The sequence below is a fragment of the Mus musculus genome, chromosome 6, assembly GCF_000001635.26.
Source record: "Mus musculus strain C57BL/6J chromosome 6, GRCm38.p6 C57BL/6J".
Classification (NCBI taxonomy): domain Eukaryota; kingdom Metazoa; phylum Chordata; class Mammalia; order Rodentia; family Muridae; genus Mus; species Mus musculus.
Genome location: NC_000072.6, coordinates 77,524,291 through 77,547,420, shown reverse-complemented (window position 1 = coordinate 77,547,420; position 23,130 = coordinate 77,524,291). Strand labels below are relative to the sequence as shown.

The 23,130-nt window shown below is 38.6% G+C and overlaps 1 protein-coding gene across 5 annotated transcripts in view; it reads left to right on the top strand.

Annotated features, from left to right (window-relative positions):
• Ctnna2 (catenin (cadherin associated protein), alpha 2) overlaps nucleotides 1-23,130 on the top strand; it is a 1,098,179-nt gene that overhangs the window by 432,395 nt on the left and 642,654 nt on the right. The gene's annotated exons all lie outside the window — the stretch shown is intronic.

Here is a 23,130-nt window from a genome sequence, read left to right as displayed (position 1 = left end):
AGACAAATATAAAAAAAATAGTCAGTTACTTTCTCCTCTAACCTTCACTCAAAAATTTACTATAGGTAAAGCATCATACCCTATAATCGCTACACCCAGGAGTCTAGGGCAGGAGGAGCACTATGAGTTTAACCCAATCTGAGCTTAAAACTCATATTGTAAAACACCTATAGCAAAAAAAAAAATATTTTCTTTGAATCCAATTCTTTTTTTCTTCACTAAGATACACATGCAGTAGTACTATCAGTAATATATATCTATATTGTTTTACATTGGGAGCCTATTTTCCGAATGGATGCTATTTTTAAGATAAGTCTTTGCTCCCCACCCCCCATGCAATATCTGTAAATGCTAGTTGTTGCTGCTTGCTTACATTAAGACTCATATTTGGTTAATCTCATAACCCATCTAATTGCGTTCATTTCGCTAAACTTGAGAAATCTGATATTGTTATCTCTCTTTGGGAATGGAAAATAAAGCTTAAACATGGTGCTCCTCAGTCATACAAGGGGATACCAGAGGGACTTGAACTCTGGTCTCTTGCCTAAGCGCTATATTGTACCTGTGTACTAAATGTGTGGTATTTAAGAAGCAAAAGTGCTATGGAACACACTCTCAAGGCATTGTGGCTTCTGTCGTTTTATTCATTTCTTCTGATTCTGTAACACGAGAAAGGCCTGGCAAGAACAATTCATTGTGCAACAGCTGGGGCAACCTGCTGAGGCTAAAAGTTCTATCAAAGGTGAATACACAGATATAGCCTACTTCCTGGCTTGCTTTCCATCTGGACTAGTTGTCTGGGTACCATTGTTTCTCTGCATAATTTCTCTTTGTAGTAGGTTAGCAATATGTAAGAGATACTAGAGCATCTTAAACATTCTTTTATCTAGCAGACCAGACGGCTGGCCAGATTGAAAAAGAGGAGACCAAACACAGAAAATCAATTCTGGCTTTCTAGCTTAGCTCCACATTAATAGTCCATCACAAGACTGGTCGTGATGTCCATAGTTTCCCTGTTTCCATAACAGAATTCATTAAGCACATATTGTGTTACCATCTATCCAGAGTAATGGTGCAGTTTGAAAATATACAGCCACGGCTTACATGCTACAGTGGTCCCTGACACCTTTGAAGTTCAAGAAGAAACCAACCCATCTGAATTATAAGGATGACAAGGATAAATGTGTCATGAGTTAGAAAAGTTGGTGTTTTTATTCTGAGTACAGTATTGAAAGCAATGGTATCTAAAACAGTGTATGTAAAACAGATACCCGCTTTCATTTCTATAGGATGCTGTTATTTGCTTTGGTCTTTTAACTTGCATGATGTTCACATGGAAGAAAGGTACTCCACGAACATATACAATCTTCCCTGTGAATTCAAATGAAGGGGTAATCATTGATTAAGCTAAATTACAAGTGGAGTCAGAGGTAGAGATGTCTCAATTAACATGTTGCTGTTTGTCCCAAGAACAGCAAGAAAGAGCTCTATATCTTTTTTTATCACAGAAAGTGGTTCATATAGTTGTATTTGTTAAATAGATAACATATTTTCATTGCTTATTGAAAGTAATGAGGGAGTGTGGCTGAGAGGGTCTGTAGTGGTCCTGGTTATTTATAGTGTGGTGATAGCTTTCACCCCATGGAGGACTGAGTGGCAACTAAGCCTGTAATTTACATATCTTTGGAATGCTTTTAGCTCCTCACTGCCTGTTGGCATAGCAACAGGACAAGAGTTATGATGTCAAAGCAATATGAACTGATGATTGACCTAAAATTATTTGGAAAACATTCCCATTTTAAGTTTCCATTGAGAGTGAGAGAGAGAATAGAGCCACGTGGCAGCCTCATTGAAAAGAAGGTAAAAATAATCTTTTTTTTTTTTTTTTTTTTTTAGTTACCATTAAATTCTTCATTTTTCTTTCAATTTAAGGTAAAATGATGACCGTCCTCTGCTGTTTTGAGCATTTTCATTCAGGTTTAGCTACTTTGTTCTTCTCAATTAGTTTCTTTTTTCTAATCTAACTGAAAATGGTTGGGGTTGGCATGCTTTCTTCTGTTTGGTTATTTGTCTGTGGTTTGGGTTTGATTTTGTTTCCTTAAAGGCTACAAATGCAAAGTAGGCATGTGGCTATGGAAGTCAGTGTATGTTTGCTGGAACAGGCAGGTCCTTCTTGACATGAGGTTGGCCTTGAGAAAGTACTGGCAGCAAAGCCACTAGGGGATGAGGGGGTTGCTATAGCTGATTACTAACCAGTCATTGTTATTTTTTTGGAACATCCTTCTCCACCCCTTCTCCCACCCAGTTTCCTCCTCTGTCCACTGCAGATGCCTATTTATTTTCCCCTTCTGAGTGAAATTAAAGCACCCTCCCTTGGGCCCTCTTTGCTACTTAGCGTCTTCTTTAAAAAAAAATGTTTATCATATTAATTTACATTTCAAGTGTTGTCCCCTTTCTTGATCTCCTCCCCCCGCAGAAACTCCTTATCCCATTACCCCTCCTTCTGATTCTATGAGGGTGTACCCCCACCCACCCTCACTCACACTCACACTCACTCCAGCCTCCCTGCCCTCGAATTCCCCTACACTGGTGCATCGAGCCTTCACAGGACCAAGAACCTCTTCTCCCATTGAGAAGACCCTTCTTCCAACAAGGACATTCTCTGCTACATATACAGCTAGAGCCATGGGCCCCTCCAAGAGTACTCTTTGGCGGGTGGTTAGACGCTGGGAGCTCCGGTTGGTTGATATTGTTGTTCTTCCTCTGGCTTTGCAAACCCCTTCAGTTCCTTCAGTCCTTTCTCTAACTCCTCCAATGGGGACTCTGACATCAGTTCAATGATTGGATGTGAGCATTCAACTCTGTATATCAGGCTCTGACAGAGCCTCTCAGGAAACAGCTATATTAGGGTCCTCTCAGCATGCACTTCTTGACATCCACAATAGTGTCTGGGTTTGGTGACTACATATGGGATGGATCCCTAGGTTGGGCAGTCTCTGGGTGGCCTTTCCTTCTGTCTTTGCTCCATACTTTGTCTTGGCATTTGCTCCCGTGAGTATTTTGTTCCCTCTTCTAAGAAGAACCAAAGCATACACACTTTGATCTTCCTTCTTCTTGAGCTTCATGTGGTCTGTGAATTATATCTTGGGTATTCTGAGATTTTGGGCTAATATCCACCTTTCAGTGAGTACATACCATGTGTATTCTTTTGTGATTGGATTACCTCATTCAGGATGATAATTTTTTTTTTTTTTTGGTTCCATCCATTTGCCTAAGAATTTCATTGTTTTTTTTGTTTGTCTATTTGTTTTATTTGTTTGTTTGTTTGTTTGGATATTATTATTATTATTGGTTTTTTGAGACAGGGTTTCTCTGTATAGCCCTTTTATAGCTGAGTAGTACTTTATTGCATAAATGTACCACATTTTCTGTATCCATTCCTCTGTTGAAGGACATCTGGGTTCTTTTCAGCTTCGGGCTATTATAAATAAGGTTCCTATGAACATAATTGATCATGTGTCCTTTTTATATGTTAGAACATCTTTATATATATATATATATATATATATATATATATATACACACACATACACACACACACACACACAGCTTCTCTAAAGTAAAGGACACTTTCAATAGGACAAAATGGCAACCAAAAGATTGAGAAAAAGATCTTTACTAATCTAGAGGGCTAATATCCAATATATACAAAGGATTCAAGAAGCTGCATATGTAGCAGAGGATGGCCTAGTTGGTCATCAATGGGAGGAGAGGTCCTTCATCCTGTGAAGGCTCTATGCTCCAGTGTAGGGGAATGGCAGAGCCAGAAAGCAGACTTGGTAGGTTGGTGAGCAGGGGAAGGGGACTTTTGGAGGGGAAACTAGAAAAGGGGATAACATTTGAATTGTAAATAAAGAAAATATCCAATAATAAAAAGAAATTAGACTCCACACAATCAAATAAGCCTATTAAAAGTGAGGTACAGAGCTAAACAATGAATTCTCAACCGTGGGAACCCAAATGGCTGAGAAGCACCTAAAGAAATGTTCAACATCTTTAGTCATCAGGGAAATGCAAATCAAAACAATCCTAAGTTTCTACCTCACACCAGTCAGAACTGCTAAGATCAAAAACTCAGATGGCAGCAGATGCTGGTGAGAATGTAGAGAAAGAGGAACACTCCTCCATTGCTGGTGGGATTGCAAGCTGGTACAACCACTCTGGAAATCAGTCAGGTGGATCCTCATAAAATTGGACATAGTATTACCTGAAGACCCAGCTATACCACTCCTGGGCCAGTCATCATTATTATCATCACTTTCCTATATAGAAGAAAATAGAGCCTTTACAAAGGTGAAGATGATAACCTGTCTTGAAAGTCACTATGTGATAGAGCAGATACCTGTGGGGGGAAATGAAAACCTCTGCCTCTATTAACAGAATAAGTACAAGTTGCTCAGCTATAGAACATAACAGTAATTTATCTTGGCTTATAAGTTTGGTTTTACTTTGTCTTTTTTTTTAAATTTAGCTTCAGTTTATTAATCTTTGAAATTATGATAAGAGAAATGTAATTCATATATTAAATGCCTGGGGAACAATTTCCTGATGGGATCAAGTAGATGTCATCAAGAGAAAATTTTAAGTTTTGTGAGTGGGATCCACACATGTCATGCTTCAAGTATCTCTTTCTATATAACTTAAAACATATAATTTGAACATCAAGCAAGACTCCAGATTATCTTTTTTATGTGTGACACCAAAACAATTTCCCATCTCTAGCTAAGTCTCAAATGGATCATTCCTTGTGCCATGGTTAGTTTTTATTGTCAATATGGCATGACCTAGAATCACCTGAGAACAGAGTTTCAATGAGGGATTATTTAACTGAGATTGACCTGTAGGTATATTTGTGGAGAATTTTCTTGATTGTATTTTAATCAATTTGACAGGACCCAGCCCACTGTGGGTGGCACCACTCCCTCATTAGGGAATCCTGGACTTAGACTCTGTAAAACAGTGGGCTGAGCATAAGTAAGCATATATGCATTCATTTATCCTCTCAGATCATGAGTGGAATCTGACACAACTAGTTGCTTTGTGTTCTTGCCTTGTAATGATGGACTATAACTTGGAATTATGTGCCAAAACAAATCCTTTCTCCCAGGTTTCTTCTGTCCAAGTCTTTTGTTACAGTAAATCAGCAGACCTTGATAAATTTCTTTATCTTCCATCTTAAGCATTATCCCATAAAAGAATTCATAGTCAAAGAAGAATTTAAAATGTAAAGAATTTACCTGTTTTTTTCTGTTTAATATTATTAGATTTGCATTCTTATATGTTTTTGAGGAAATATTCCTTAAAATCCTAGTATATGACAGATACTATTCTGCATAAAAATAAACAAAAGGGGTGAACATCCCTGTCATTGGGTAATTTATGTTTTAATGAATAAGCCAATTCTGTGCACAAGGTAAGATTTATAAAGGAATTAAGATGCAAAGGAGCCAGCTTGACTATATGAAGAGGGGAGACTGAGGTTGAGAATGTAGGCTAATAATCATCAGAAGATGTTCTCAGAGTGAGTATTCATGCAGATATCTGAACAGCATAAGCTCAAGTAGAAGGAATAGAATGTTCAAAGGTCAGGAGGCCCAACTGCTCACGAAGAACCAGAGGTGAGAAGTGACCAAGGATGAACTTTAAGGAATTGCCTTATTATTTCCTGTCTTCAAATAACTTCATGAATGAAAGAGCATGTACTTCAAACCTTGGAAATGAATGAGTGAGCCATTTGCATTTATTTTTAAGCCCTCCCTTAGACAATTTTCTGTTGGATATTGTGATAATGAAGGTGTTGCTGCTACCTGGACTCATTGAGAGTTCATAAAATCCCTGTTCCGCTATATGAGAATAGAAGAGCAAGTCAAACCCAGTTTATGACACCTCTGACATGGAACACATGACCCCAGACAGTGTCACACAGGGTCTCATTCTTAAAGGAAGACACTTGCCATGTTATCCTTGTCATCATACTCTCTGTTTTAAAAGACTTACAGGTGATACAAAATCTATAGTGCAGAAGACAGAGATTATTGAAATATTGTACATACTCAATGGATAAGAAAAGGCAGTAACCAAGTGACCACAGTTCTGTGTGGACCTACATTCTAGACAGGCTTTATATTGTTTCCTAACATGTCCATTGCAAGCAGCTTTCTCTGTGGGACTTTGTTCTTTTGTGATGACTGACAGGCATGTTTGGATGACATTTAGAGGGCAGAACCAGGTAAGTCTTCACTTTTTATTTAAAAGCCTCCAGCTACATTATAATCATGGAAGGGATTCAGGGAACCTCTGTTCTCCCAGTGGGAGGGAGAGAACTCAAATCCCATCTTTCTGACCAGTAATCAAAGTCCTACTGACTCAGGGCTTTGTTTCAAAGGCTGCTGATTATGAAGGAAGGGACCAGTCCCACTGTCTTCCAAATCTGTCCATATCTAGCTAGCTAGGTAACAATGAGCTTCCCCAATCACACACAGAGCTTGCTGTAGATTCACCAGTGGATACCAGCTGGGTATTTTCCATCTAGTTTTGTTCTGACACTGTCCTGTCTAGAGATATCAGATTCAATAGTGCTGGCCACACAGCCTTTCCCCTTTCAGATGTCAATTGCAAACACAAAGTGCTGCCCTATTCTCTAATCAACCTGTTCTGTATTTTTGGTTCCTACCTACCTTCTTCTTTGGTTCAATTAATTCTCTGGATTATCATAGAACTTGGGGAAATAATTTTACTTACATTTTCCAGTTTCATATGAAGGATTTTAGTGAAAATTAAAAAAAAAATTGAAAGGGCATGGGAAAGGATTCAGATGAAAATCCAAATGGAAGAGATATGCAGGACAAGGCGCTTAGAAAAGGATGGGGAGTTCCCCCATGCTTTCTAGACATACTACTTTATAACTGCCACATTTTCCACTGGCTGGATACTTCCAAATGAGCCTTGTCCTGTTGAGTTTACATGCAGGCTTCATTATTCAGGTATGGCCCATTAAATCAACAGCCATTGGGAAGCCACTTTCTCATGAGCCTTTCTCTCCTTCCCACAGGATAGGTATTCAATCCCAACTGTCTTCTCATGTCTTAGTCTTTCTTGGTACCAGCTTTCATCTGAAGTCATCTAGGGGTCTCCTCAGTAACATACAAATGACAGTGTTCACACTTGGAGATGACAGGTTTGGGGAACTTTAGTGTAAGGACAAATTCCAATCACGTATTATAATCCCATGAGGCACACACAGTTTAAGCCTTTATAATCTGCAGTGATAATCCATGTAATTTTAGATGAAGGTTGTGAATGTCCATCTTTGTTATAGATTTTTCTTATTCCTCTTTCTTCACTGGACTATTCTGAGAAACTGAGGCCTACTGAACAGGAGATCCATGGCAACAGAACAGGAATTGAAGTGTGGACAGACATCCCTTCAAAGTGACTGGCACCTGAATGCTCAGAGCTCTGAACTGGAGGACTCCCTGCATTAGTCACCTTTCAGATTACTGTGACAAAATAGTAAACAAAAACAAGGAAAGAAGGGTTAATTTTTACTCACTTTAAGAGTACTGCAACCTTTTTCCACTTTTCTTGCTGGGAATTTATGCTGCCCTGGCTAGCTGAGCCCAGTCCATTTATCATCTCTGGACCTAGGGAAATTTACCTGTGGTCTGTACTAGGACTGAGTCATTTCCTAGCTGTGGATTCTAAAGAGTAATCGCCATTATTGTGGGCCATCATTGTCCTGTCCCATACACCATAGTTCTAAATCTTAACCAGGTCACCTAGAGCCTTAACTGCTGAATGTCTCCATCTTCCAGCCCAGAGGCATCACGTGGTTTGATGCTAATCAGAAAAAGAAGGGGAAGGGTTCATTGAAAGAAATGACTCATAGAGGAGAAATGACTGAGATTTGAATCAGAGCACTTGCTCTGAATCTTACCAGCACTTATATGAAAGACCCTGCATCCACCACTTGAGAACTGCTTATAAGACTTGATTATAGAGAAATAGTAACATAGTTGGTGGGACACTCACTCTCCAGTGTTCCACAGTGCTTCCAAATATCTTTCTGATTAAAAGTAACATTTACTGAGCACTTCTAAACACCATGTCAAATATTGTATCAATTATGCCACTTTTGTAGAAATGTTCAGATATATACTTTTGCCCTTGTATCCTTTTTCTATACATAAAACTAAGGTTGTAGAAGTTTAAAATGTGCCCCATAATCTGACTGTAGATCATTCACATATGCTGACTGTTTTATGATATACTCATGGATGGGGTCATGGATAAAAGCTGTGTCTCTATAAAAACTCTTGCAAAAGCTGCCACCAAAGCTGTAAATGAACCATAGCAGCTAAAGAACAACAGATGAGGTGATCCTGCAGAACCATCCAAAACTTTAAAATATGAAAGATGGGAGAGTTTGCTTTCTCTCACAGTAACTACCCTGCCAGCTCCTGGAGAACTTTTTGTAGATCTTCTGTGAGCTGGCTCAGTCTGGTGACTTGGGTATCTCAATTTTAAGCTTTCAAGTTTGTCTCACAGAAGAAGAGGTGCTATGAACTAGGAGGAGGCAATAAGATTTTCCCCTAAGTCCTCAAATGGCACATTCGTTGTACTCTTAACTTATAGACCAACAGTTAATACATGACATGTATGTATGTATTTATGTAAGTATGTATGTATATATATATATATATATATATATGTATATATATATATATATATATATGTGTGTGTGTGTGTGTGTGTGTGTGTGTGTGTGTGTGTATTTCTATCTACCCACCTATCTATCTGTCATCTATTCATTCATGTATCTTTTTTGGATTCATAGTAAGAGAGAAGAATATGGTGTTATTATTCTCTTTATGTTTAACATTTTTCACTGAAAACCTCTTTAAGAGCACAAGTTAAATTTCTAATGATGTAGTTCTTAAAATAAAAGTATTAAAAGGTTATTACTAAGGTTCTTTATTTCTTATTAAGTTTTACTAAATTTTATAATTATGGATATAGCATGGCTTGGAAGAAGTATACACCTATAATCCTAACACTGGATAGGCTGAGACAAGAGGTTCATAGCTCCAGGTAAATAAGACTATATTGCAAGACTCTGTATCTAAAATAACAACCATATTTATAATATTCTGTTGAAATGTATATCTATAAACCATTACAATGCTAACATTAAGTCATTGGTATAATATCAACTATGTTAACGTAAATTTCTTTAAAAGTTATTCTACAGATGGAACAAATGGTAGGCTCAGTGAGATCAATGTGTATTGGTATTTGCTACAACCTGAGTTGGATCTCTTGAATGCACATATAGGAAAGCAGAGAAAGCTGTCTTCTGACAGCTATATTTTGATCTCTCCATATGCACCATGACATAAGAATGCCATACACACACACACCCCTGGCACACAAAAAAATTGATTTTTAAAAGAGAAAAAAAAAGGTATGAATTACCGTTATACACATCAAACACACATTTTGCTAATTTAAATAGACATGTTTTTCATAATGTTTTAGATAAATAAGCAATTAGAAATTAATTTAGAACCGAAGCCTGTGTAATCAATTTGCAGTGGTGCTTTGGTATGTAAGTAATTAACTGGAAGCTTCCAAGAGCCTCTAACTCATGTTTCACATCACTCACTCGCTACGGTTCAACCCTGACTTCATCCTTTCCCTCCTCCCACCATCCAGCACTCCTGGCTTTCCTAGGCTTTCTGCTCTGAATGAGCCCCCTTGTTTTCACTATTCTTTACTGCGCATTAGAATCTGTGTTTGCCGTGGCTCATTTATCAGCTGAGTGTAGAGAGATTCTGAGAGATGTTTTGTCACTTCGTTGTCAAAATGATGCATTCACTTGTGTCCCCGGTTTCTTTGAAAGAGCTTGAATTGCACTTCGTTTGCAGGGTAAAGCATGGGGATAAGCGAGACAAAACTAAATAAACAGAGAAATTGGAGGGAAAAATAGAGCTCAGAAAACCCGAATCCGAGTCCACATTTTCAATTGGGAAGCCAGATGAAGTGTCTGTGACTGCTTGTCTTGGGGTTCATTCATCACCTGCTTGGTTTCTGCTGATACTGTGTACACTCCAATTCTTGTTCATGCACAGTAAACTGGGAAAACAGGTTATTTCCTTTCTCACTTCGCTGGACCACACAGACACATCTAAGAGACGCCAGTGGGCAGGTACGGACAGAACTGGGTACCAGACACAGCCGCAACTCTGAATAATGTCACAGTAAGAATTAAAAGAGAGAGAGAGAGAAAAGCATAATTTGTTCTTGAGCCTTGCCTTCAGGTTCTGTGTTGTCAGCTGCTTTGTCTGTTCACTTGCCACAAAAATAGGAAAACACTGAAATGTGGTGTCTGTAAATCACTATCCACACATGGTCTGCTGATGACACAACTCCCACTCTCATAGCTGCTCTCTAAGACAATCAGAAAGACTAGAGTGTGCAAATCGTTCTGTTTTGCAATTAAAAGCAATCTTAGAGACCCTAGGATAAACCGGTTGTTATTATTATAATTTTTATTTTTAAGCAATTTTTCCTTAAGAAAAGGATGACTTTTTAAAATGCAAACTACCCAGGAAAACATACTTATTATTTAATTTGTATAATTTAGTGTATGGCTTTGGGAATAGAAAGCCCCGAAATGAGTGTTTCATGAAAAGATGTCATTTAAAGAAAGATCTTGGATAAGCTTTTGTTCAAGTCTGGACCCATCACTCAGGATTATGTTGTTTTGGTTAAATTCCTTAAGTGCTTTGAATTATCGTCCTTATTAGAAACATTAGGATAGTATAATAGGAACTTCAAAACACTGTTTAAAGGATTAAATATAAAAATCACTTAGCCAAGGCACTGTCTCATAGTAGATGGTGGTGGTAGAGTTAGTGGAGATGGTGGAGGTGGTGCTGTTCATGGTGATGATGGTGGCCTTTGAGTCTGGGTCATTCTACATCTCTGTTTAGCCTGGACCTTACAACATAGTCTAGATTGGCCTCAACCATGTGGTTCCTCTATCTAAGCCCTCCTCCGTGCCGACCCACTCCCCCTGAGTGATAGTGTTTACCATGATAGGACAGCATCATCTTACATGGCTTCTGTGGTAGATTTTAATAATGCTTTACTCATTGCTTTTTGGTCCTTTCAACAGTTTTTCCTGCTCTATGTAGACTGCTGTACAAAACCATGCACTGGGGTGATGGTGCCTCCTGGAGGCATATTATAGGATTGTTGTCTGTTTTCTTCCTTGTGTCTCCCTTTTCTTCTTTTCATATACAGTGCCGTGTGTGTGTGTGTGTGTGTGTGTGTGTGTGTTTACAAACTTGTTGTTAGTTTGTATTATAATTTCTCTTTTTTTCTCCAAGACAGGTATGTATAAAAATTTGCAGCCCACTTTCCTGTTCTGGTCTTTCAACATAGACTCAGAGACCGAAGGAAACACTCACTGAGCAATTGAATATTCTGTCCCTTAGGAACCAAGTTAGTGTTGATTCATAAAGATAAAGGTGGTGCTTTCAAACCTAGTTCTCTTAGGTTAATAATTAATTATTGATGGATACTCACGTTGGATTTAACATGTATCAAGAACCCATGCCTCCCAATGACACAACTCTGGATTATGCCAATTCAATAATTTGAGGGCACATCCCATGACTAAAATAATTAATCAACAACGCAACAAGATGTCTCAACAGGTAAAGGTGTTTGACTCCAAGTTTGAGTACCTGAATTGAATCCCCAAGATCCACATGATGGGAGGAATATATCAGCCTCTCTCTCTCTCTCTCTCTCTCTCTCTCTCTCTCTCTCTCTCTCCCTCTCTCTCTCTCTCAGTGTGTGTGTGTGTGTGTGTGTGTGTGTGTGCAAGTGTGTAAAAAATGGCTATTAGTAAATTTACTCAAACACAACTCCTAGAATAAAGAAGATAAAGTCCCAGCTTGCATTGAACTTAGATTTGGCTGGAGGAGAGAAAAAAACAAGGAATTCCAAAACTGAACATAGTCTTAGAAACTCTGAAGACACTGAAGTTATCCCTACAGATGCAGACTTGGTTATTTAGCCTCATTTTAACAATCATGTGAGGTGCCTCTCAAAAGAACTGAATATCAAGGAGATATTAAGGCATTTGTAACCCATTGGAAATGTGTTCCTGGATTAAGGGACATACCTCTAAGGCCCGGTTGCAACAACTCTTATAGCATCTTTAGAAAGCTCACTATAACATAATGAATAAGTTGGAAAAGAAAGATGGAACACACAACTTCAGAAGAAATCCTCCTTCTCCCGTTTCATTCCTTATATTCGCCGTTTTCAAAGAAAAATTAAAAATTGATCCTTAAAATTGTGTTTATTTTGACTAATTACTGGTACTCCAAAATACTTGCTTCACACTAGATTTTAATGTCATTTTTCCTGTGGGTTTAAATAAGCTTTGAAAGGATAGCCTGGGAATTAACCTACATTTATACCAAGTTTCCAAAAGAAAATAGAATTTAAATTGCACCAAAACTTCTGTACAATGCTTTCCTTTTAACTTGAGGATAACCTATGTTACAGTGTCATTGAAAGCAAGAGTTTTCATTTATCATAAAGTCTCATTACTCCAAAATTTTGATTCTTTGGTGTGTTAAAGAATGCCTTTGTCCTAGTGTAAAGACACTCTGCACAATGCCCCATAAGATTAGATTTAGGATAAACATGTTCAATTTAGTTCTTTTTTGTGGAAATGTCAACATAAAATTGCAGGCACATTTTATAAATTACCACTGGATTTTCATCTTTCTGTTCACAGAAGTGGGAATGGAAGGGACTTTGTTTGCACACCTTCTTTAGAAGGATATCAGAGGAAGGCCTTGTTTGGCAAATGAGTACTATTCTGAGAGAGGAAAGTATGACTTACAAAGGATGCATTGACCTAAACTCTCATTTTTATAACAAGTTATAAAGGTAGAGATAATGTTCATTTTTCATTTAACATGCAGATACCCTACTCCCTGTCATAGAACTCGTATTTTCAACATTTCCCTTTACAAGCCATCATTGTTATCTCCTGTTTCCCATCAAATTTGCCAGTTATCTTTGTACTGATACTTACAACATTTTTGAGCCAAAGTGCATTTTGGGAAGTACCACTGGATAAAGAGTGTTCACCTTTTCATCGATTCCTTCAAAGACACCCTTCAATCTGTGTCATTGTGACCTCTCTAATGGACTGTGTCAGCTCATACTCTCATTTGTAAAAATCTTATGAAGGTACTTGGCAATATAACGTTTATTTGTTAGATGTAACTGTCACTTTGGAGGCTTACTGCCTCCATCTGATCACCTAGACCTAGTTCTGGAAGCTTCTAACCTCTGCAAAATCTCATCTAGGCCTAAAATGTTTTCAGCCTCTAAGACTTGCTGTTGATTAAGCTGACCCTTTCCTAGGTCCAAACTCTGCCTGACTGGTTCAATGCAACTGTTTTGGCTCAGACTCCTTTCTAAGCTGACTGATTCACTCTGGTTTCTTTCTCCATCTCTGACTGAATTGCTCCACTTGGCCTCATATTAACTTTGTCAATATGTTTTAGTTTTCTGGCTCCTTCATATTCTCTGGACTGTGTTGAGCCTGTGTCTTGCTTGTTCTCTGCAACATGTCTCTCTGTAACTGTCCCAGTAAAATGGCCCCCCTCTTCTCTCTCTCTCTCTCTCTCTCTCTCTCTCTCTCTCTCTCTCTCTCTCTCTCTCTCTCTCTCTCCCCCTGTGATGCTCTGTCTTAAGTAGCCTCTCTTTTCTCTCTCTTTTTATGAGAATTGGGAATATCAGAGTCTGCCAAATCTTTCTCTGATTCTTCACTTTGTTTACCACTCAATTATCATTTTTAAGCGTGGGTTCTTTCTTCTACAAAGTAACTTTACCTTCATTGTTTTCCATGAAAAGTATGTACTATGGGTATGCCTGTATTCCAGCTAGAGGAATTAAAGGTGTATGATAAGGGTTGAGCCACAACTCAACTGGAAACAGGTTTTTATTTTTCAGTAAATAATACAACTTCAGTGTTTACAGTGTGATTAAACATCCTGCAACACCAACTACATTCATAGGCAAGATCATTTATATGTCTGTCTCTGTTGATCATTAGAGCGTTATTCAGACTTCCATGCCCACTAAGTTACAAGTTGTCTATGACTATTGTTGCCTTATGAAGGCAAAACTGAGAAGGTGCACCACCAGAATATTTACTATTTGTCTCTTTACAGAAAATATTTGCTGGCCAATAGCCTGCATTTCAAATTCATATTTGATGCTCAACATCCCCTGAGTGCTAGGTTATCTATTCAAGCTTAGCCAGGTCATCCTTACTATGGGTACCTTGTTTTTCCTGGCAGTAGCTCTATGTTTATATATTTAATATATAGTCAAAAGAGTAAGTCTTTTGATTGCACTCTGGAGGCTTAACTTTTTCAAAACCTACTTTAATAAAGGTTGATAAATGCTTTAGCCCCCCTTCCAGCTTACCACCCACTAGAAGTAGTGGAAAGGAAAGGTTAATAGGGCAAAAGAGGATGTGGACCTGTTGAGAAATAGTTCTTTGGAAGCAATCCAATCTCTATTGACAGGCAATCAGAAGTTCAGCTCACACAGATCAGCAGTGGTACCTCAATTCACTAGCAAACACCATTCATGAGTCAACAATGACATTTCAATCCATAAGAAGCTTTGAGAATCTGCCAATCAGCCCAGACTACGTAAGCAGCAGGAAGCTCCTGCAGTATCACAAGAAGTTCTTTGGCTTATTTCTATTTAGTCACAACAAACAGTGATGAGAGAAGGCAAGGCGAACCAATGCCAGAGCATCATCAGCAAAGACCAGTGTCAGCAAAGCCCATTGAAGAGCAGCAAAGAGTGGCAAAGAGAACCAATGCTACAGTATTGTCCACTGTCTGTTGGGTTATACTTATATTCATTCCAAACATCACATGTTCTGCAAGTTTCTGCTCTAGCAAAACATCACATACCCTTTTTTCAGGCAGCTTCCAGAAAAATATCACTTTTCTGTTCTCAGCAAAATATCCTCCCAAGTGTCTGTTTCAGAAAAAAAAAATTCTCTCATGTGTCTGCTTTAGCAAAACCTCACATGAAACATACTGAATCTCCAAAGAATCCAGAAATTTCCACTTCATCACTCTCTAAGCAACATGACTCTGAACCAACTTCAGTCACATTCATAAATGATCTGCTTTCTTCTAGTTGAGTTTTGTGTAGGAATTGTTTCCTACACACTGCAGAGTATACTCTTACAATTTTCTTTATGTGTCTGTATTGAGTTGGAAGTCTCAAATACACTTCACATCCTTAAATGAGCATCAATAAGAACTGCTTAATACGTGGGTACTTGAAGATAATAAAGAAAATCCAGCAAGGTGGCTCAGCAGGTAAAGGCTTTTGGCAGCACGACTGATGATATGAGTTCAATCACCAGGAAAGAATAAGCCCTACAGGTTGTCCTCTTATCTCCACATGAATGCTACAGAATGAAGGAACACACATGCATGTGCATAGACACAAACACTAAATAATACAAATTTTAAAAGTAGTCCAAAAAAACAAAAAACAAAACACTGAAGTGACTGCCCTGCATGTAAATTTAACAAAGGCCATATTGGAGGGAAACAAGTGCTGTCACATTAATCAACATATTAATGTTGCTCATTAAGCAAACGTATCTTCTGTGTATGATAACTTCAACAGAGGCAGAAGAAAATAGAAGCATCAAGCAATAGGCTAAGCAACAGTGAAGCCTAGCAGAGCCTGGCCTGGCCTTTCCTCCCTAGACTGTGCCAAGAGCTAACATCCAACCTCTTGGGAAACGCCTGGAGACCTGTAACTAGGAAAGTGGCAGTACCTTCCACTGATACCAGAGCAGGGAAAATCTTAGGTACAAATAAAGTGGTTTTGTGTACAAGAAGTCTTCTTTGTATAAAATGTTTTTTAACTGAAGCTCATGAATCAACATGAGGAAATCAACTTCTAAATAGCCATTTCAGAGGCTTCTTTTAAGCCATACCCTGACAAATGTTGAAACTTTCTAACATATAATTCTCATTAATGATTCAATTACAGAAATATATTTCCATTTAATTGCCAATTAATTCTTTGGTGAATATCTAATGAATCAGACTTCTTCCAGCATGTTGAGTAAGCTCTACATTTCAAGAATTGCATAGCCCATTAGTCCTAGAAAGAAAGAATGCAAGAAGTATTTGTAATACCTGTGAATTAAGATATTAATCATAGTGGGATAGCCCTACAAGAAGAGAATGTAAAGTAAAAGTTTCATAGTTCCCAAAGAGAGAAATAGAAATGTTAAAGAAAGCTGTCTGTGGGATGTATCCCAGGTAATGTTGCTAGTTTCTTTTTGTTCCCCTGGCCTGAGTTGGAATTGCATCTTTCAATGGGAAACAATGAAAGAAGTATTGCTAGTAGCTCAGATTTGCTTGCATTTGAGAGATTTTGATTCTGTTCTGAGTAGAGAATCTATATCTGCCTCTATATTACTTTTCTCAGTTTTGTATGAACAGTGGTATGAAACCAGTTGCATCCCGATCTTCATGAGTGTCTAAGGAATGCATCAGTAAGAATGGTTTTCCACCAGCCTCCTGGGAATTTAATAGCTACATAAGTTGGGTTGGAGGAAAGGTTGACCCACCATGGCAGAACTACTCATACACAGGGAAGCCTTTGTATTTTCTTTCTATTTACAGCCCAGTAAGCACTATATTAGTGGTTAATGTGTAAATACATGATTGACAACTCCATACAACTAAATTTTCCTAGTTGTGGAAAGACCTCAGTCCACACAGAGAGGATAAGCTGGTATGTTCTCATAGAAAGGACCTATTCCTTTCTCGCTTCCAGATTAAAAATTAGCTAATAGGACACAGTGAAAAATTGTATCTTACAATCCAGCAAGGGCTCAGAGAACAGCCCCAGCCTCAGAGGAATGACATCAAGGCAGAAGAGGGAGAGAGCCCAAAGATTTCCTCTGAATTTCACATGGGCTATGGCATGGACATGCCAACATATACTCTTACTCTCAAACAAATAAACAAATAAAATATGAAGATCATATTGTTTTCCTTGCAAACAGCCAGATCCTATTGGACATATCAGTCCCTTTGTGGCTCAGCTTCTACCTGTGTAAAAGGAAGCTAATAATAGCAACATGTTTAGAATGGAGGCAAGCAAAACCCAAGATTTCCGTTGCTGTTATTATGACTACAACGAAAGACGAGAATAATTTTCCATGCATCTGATTTGAGTGGGTAGGGAATAATATCTAGATTCTTGTTACCGAAACTTAAAATAAAGAAGGGAGATATGACACAGAGACTGGACGGAAGAATCTGATGAATTCTGTTTCATTTCTATGACCATTCTTCATGAACCTCTTTTTTCTTTTTTTAACTATTTCAAATAATTTTCCTGATGCCCGGACTCTTTTCATGACCATGGGTACATCACTTATTTTCTCCATGTTTCCTCTATTTCTTTGTTAATTTGGCAAGTATAGCAAGCTCAAAGAGTGTTCTATAATCTAGGAAGTGCAGATACTGCAAAACTATCACAAGCTGCAAGAAATTAGTGCTAAATGTGCTATAAATGTAGTTATGCTATCACAAATGTTGTTTGGAGTCACAGCCCTGTCTATCCTTTAAACAAAGTAAGTGAATATTAAAAAAGGACTCGTTATAGACTAGTGAGCTTCTCTTAAGGAAAAATGAGCAGATGTGGTGGTGGCCACCAGAGTTGTTAGTGCACTCTTCCTTCAACATGGCCCCAGCTTCTTTGCTTTTGAAAATCAGTTTCTTGTGAGTGTCAATGTCTAGTTGATGTGAGTCTCTGAGGGGCTGCTGTCTGTTTGCTGATTACAACTGTCTGTTTGCCAATTCTTGGTATAATTAAATCCAACTGAGGCCTCGGGTATGTCTTTAGCCAGATCTGATTTATTCAGATGCTTTGCTTTAAAATGAATGTGAGGGTAAATTTTGTTTTCTTTCTTTTGCTCCACAATTGCCTTAGAAATCCAATCTCGGTGTCAGTGACAGGTATTGATATCCTTTGTCAAACCAGAAATATCTCCAAGCATCTAGGACTAAAACTTCTGATTTTCACCAGACTTTCCTAAGATAATAATGTAATTTATCTTTCAAAGAATATTAAAGCCAAGCCTTGAAGGTAAGGGCAAAAGGCTCATTTGTGCTTCAATTTAGAAAGATAATTTAGGGAGAGAAACATTTGTACTCATTTGAATGTAACAGCCTGGAATGGCAGAGTACTGCTAGTGATTTCTACCCAAGATTGTCATTGAAAAAAAGGTAAGGATTTTATTTCCAGCTTTGAAAATTATGCAATTAATGTTGCATGTGGTGAAATGATGGTAGTAAACCTCTCCCCAAAAGGGTGAATAATGAGATATTGTGGTTAATTAAATTTTCTTTGTATTGTATTTAGCTAATGATTTTTCCCAGTTATTATTTATCAGACCTAATATAAGATAATGAAGCTGTCTGGGAGTTCTCCTCTCTTACTCCCCATTTCTGTCCCTCTCTCCCTTTGTCCTCATTTCTTTATTCTTCTCTCTTTCTGTTTCCCTCCCTCCTTCCCGCTCTCCTTCCTTTCCACCCCCCCCCCCACCATTTCTTTACACAGTTCTAGAGATGTATACTGTGGCCTCATGCATAATGAAGAAAAGAGTTGTACACCCAGCTCTGGGGCTTTTTCTCTGAGAACACTACTGTTCTCAAGGTAATGGTGATAGCAGTTGTTGATGGTTTGCTTTCTCTTACTCATGGGTCTGTGAATAACATTTTCTTTGGACACAGTAAGTACACACAGACTTAGGTGATGGAAAATTTGAACTTGTCCCAACACTTGGATCCACCCTTTAGAATGGGTCTGCTGAAGAAAGCATAGCCGAGCATTGCCTCCTGCTCTACCTGTCTACTAGCAACGATCTGGAAGGATGTGCAATGTCCTAGGAAATGTCTACAACAGACAAGCTTTCACTTTCACTACCACTCCTCTCTGATGTCCTTTTTCTCTGGAGATTTTAGTTTTCCCTACATCTCGTAATCTGCCAACTGCAATCCAAGCTGAAATCTGCAATGTAGCACAGCGGATAGTTGAGGACCCGCCCAGTAAGTGGCTTGGAGAAGAAGTAGAACACTGGATGGAACCCAGGCGAATTCTCAGAGACAGGTTTTCGATCATATTTTGCTTCACAGTATTGTGCATTCAGAAGTTTCATCATCAGAGAAGTCAGTTCTTAAACTCTTTCTTTAGCTACAGGCAACATCCATTGGCTTCCTGGTCAGCTGTCTGTGAGCCTGTCCTGCAACTCCAGTAGCTCTCTCAGCACGACTTGCACTGAAATCACTTTGCTGCCAGTTGGCCATTCTCTGCCTCAGATCCCCCCTTACTTTCTGAGATTCCACAGGGTTCTGGTGTAAAGCCACAGCTTCTGGCACATCCTTAGACTTTAGTTTGTCTTTTGCCAAAAAAACATCTAAAATCTGGCTGGGAGTTTTGAATTTGCAGCCCCGAGGCTTCCTGAGATCTCATCAGGGAAGATGATAGCTGGTTGGGAAAATGGGATGACAACTAGCTAATAAACAACAGTGTGAAAAAAATAAAAGGACTTTAGGAAAACTGAACAGGAAGGCTGTGCTAAGCTGAGTAGTGGGATTCTGCAGGAGGCAGCTATAGAACAAGAAAGCAAATGTGTAGAAAAGAAAGAGAAGAGACAAGAGAAGAAAGAGAAACTGGCAGGCGTGGAGGGAAAGAAAGTGAAGAGAAGGGGACAGAAGAGGAGAGAAGAGGAGGGGAGTAGACGGAGGTAGGAGAAGGGAGATAAGAAGAAGGGAGGAAAGGGGAGGAAAACACACTTGAGTTTACAGACAGCATAAAGAAACTGGGTAGAAATGAGCAGAAATGTGGAAAATAACTAGTTGTGGTTGACTTATAAGAAGTGTTTGTGAGACATGAAGATGCCTTGATGCTATGCTGGCAGTGTGAAGATTCTACTGCAGGTTGAGCTAAGTATCAGTAGAGTTAGCTGGACCTAGTGTCTCTTTCTAGTATTTCAAGGAAAGAAAGAATGTGAGTTCAAACCCATCCCCAGCTGCATAGCATGAGCCAGAGTCAAGAAAAACAAAAACAAAAACAAAAAACAAAGTCCTCTGTATCGGTTTCCTGTTTTCATTTCATTGTTGCAATACCTGCCCAAAACAACATCAGGAAGGGCCAGGTTTTTTTTTTTATTGTTGGTTTTTTTTTTGTTTGTTTGGTTTTTTTTTTTTTTTTTTTTTTTTTGTGGCTGACAGTCTAAGAGCATCCAACATGACCATGACAGCTAAAACTTGACAGTAGGCATTTGAGGCTGGTGTCTGGATTACAACTGCTTCCAGGAAGCAAACAGAGATGGGGGAACACTACTGTTCACTTCCTCTTCTTTTCATCCAGTTTGAAACTCCATCCCACAGTGCCACCCTCATCTAGGGAAGACTTCTCGCCTCATTAATTCAATCTGGAAACTTCTTCACAGGTATGCGCAGAGTTTTGGTGACTTTTATATCCCATTAACTTGACAATCTAGGTTAACTATGGCAACCATGAAAACTAATCAAACAAAACCAGAAGTGGTTTAAAAATCAGTGTGTCCTTAAGACTTTGCTTCCCTGGGACTGTAGGTCAGAAGTGAGAGCACTGAAATAGGAAAGGCTTGGTGCTAAACATGGCAAGACTGACTCATGAAGTGTAAATCAGACTCCCCATGCTTACTGCTGACTTGACTGCTCTTTGCCTTTTCTCTTGCAGGGTATAAACATTCATGTGCAGACTATCATGTGTAGAGATGGGCATTCCATACATGGCTTGTGGCACACACAACCTTCAACAGGTAGCTGACCTTTCCAGGGACAGGTATTGCAAGCCCCTACATGAGGCAAGCTTGCTAAGCCTCAAAGAAAAGCAGCAGCTGCTGCATTGCTGTGGTTTCAGAGAAAAAGGTATGAAAGCCCGAGGAGAAGAGGAAACTGAGGCAGATTGACAGCTTCAGGAAACAGGGAGGTTTTTATTTTCATAAAACAGCTCTAGAGAAAAGAATGCAAAAGAGAAAACCAATTTGGGGTATTCCCTAAACACATCTTCCTTTTCATTTGATACTTTGTGCCAATTCTTTAACAATATCAATCCTCAGATAACTTCCTGCTGTAACTCTTGAGGCTTTTGGTATATAGATAACTGCCCTACATTCTCTGGTATTCACCTTGTACCTGAGCCACAGAGAAGGAAGTCTGACCCCAGGAAATGCTCAGTATTACAGGTTTATGGTGTCCGTGTCTTATTCACAGTGATGAGAAGCCTCAGAGGTAACTAGGGCAGGTCCGTGGTATGCACTGGGTACCCGGTTTTGAGGTGAGAGAACTCTGAGCATCTCACTTGGCTATTATTCCTTCAAATAGCACAGTTTTAGAAGATGGACTCAGAGACTTATTTGGCAAAAGGAAGCTGAGTCGATTTGCCTTGGTGATGCAATTATCTCAGCTTGCTTTGGTCTGCTGAGAGGTAGCAATAATATTTCACCCTGTGTTGCATTGCATTAAAATATTTTGATACCTGTTTGAATAGGGTTGCCAGAATGTTAATAAATCTATAATAGTTACACAGGCAGAAGTGGTCTATGAATCACTCTGGAAGGGATAGCCATTCATCAGCTCCTTGGGGCTCATTTCTTTATTCGTTCCCTTCTAGAGTTTGGCATCTGTGATGAAGAAGACTAGCTCTTTTCGCAGTCATTTCATATTCTGTAATTATTTCCATATGATTGTTGAATCCACATTCTTCACCCAGACAAATTAAACCTAACATATGGGCAACTCATAGTTTAAGTCCCCTCTGCTTTGGAGTATGTTCTATACTCACATGTTGAGACAGAACTAAATGAACATTTGATAAGATGGTTTTATTAAAAGGATCTACTAAACTGTGTAGTGAAAACATAAATTAGCCAAGGACTGCCTATTTTCAGAATTTATTTGCCTCTCAAATTCAATGCCTTTGGAATCTCTTTAAGATTTCTCTTTTTCAGAGTTTTTTCTGAGGTGGACATGATCAATTACTCCTCAAAGTTTAATATATCTCAGACCTCAAGTTAGATAGGAAATATTGGGATTCTAATTAAACATTTGAGAAACTTCATAATACAACCTTCCTGCTGCCGTCACACCTTAAAGAGCCTCAAGACCAAGTCCAAAGGAAGCACTGTAGTATAATCTTGTTGTTATAAAGCCACCCTATAGAATCATATCTGCAAATACATCCTTTAGTCTTGTAATAAAACACACAATGTAAACAACAGCCAGTTCTAAGCATTCGTGCTTTAGGTAAATTGAAGGTTTACATTTGTCCAGTGCTTAGGAAAGACTAGACTTTACTCCGTTCATCCTTGGCTAAATTACTAAATTCAACAGGTTTTCCCTCTGTGATCTGTGAAATAATATTATATTCCCTGAGTGTGGCTCTGGTGACAGAACAGAAATAGAAAGGTATAAATCGCCACCAAAGGATTCTCCCTGTCCTTTGAATTGTCAACTCAGATGGTTTGTTTGTTTTAAGATTGCTTAACCTTTATGAGAAAGTGTCTCTGGACAGAGAGTGGTACTCTTGAGTTTCTACAAAGTGCTTGCACAAGGAAGAGTTTTCATTCCTTTAAGGAGGCATTGTGTAATTCACTGAGAAAGGCATGAAACCTTTCGGGAAAGCCTTGAGACCTAGTCACAGTTGGTAGGAGAGATAACCAAATATTCCAAGGTATAGTAGTAAAACTGTGGATAACAAGGTTTAACTGTGTGTTTCAAAATAGGGAGCAGAGAGGGTTTTGAATATTCCAAACATAAGGAAATAAAAAGTGTTTCAGATGATAGGATCACCAGCATCTTTATCTGGTCATTAGACATTGTGCATATGGATTAAAATGTTGCATAATACTCCATAAGC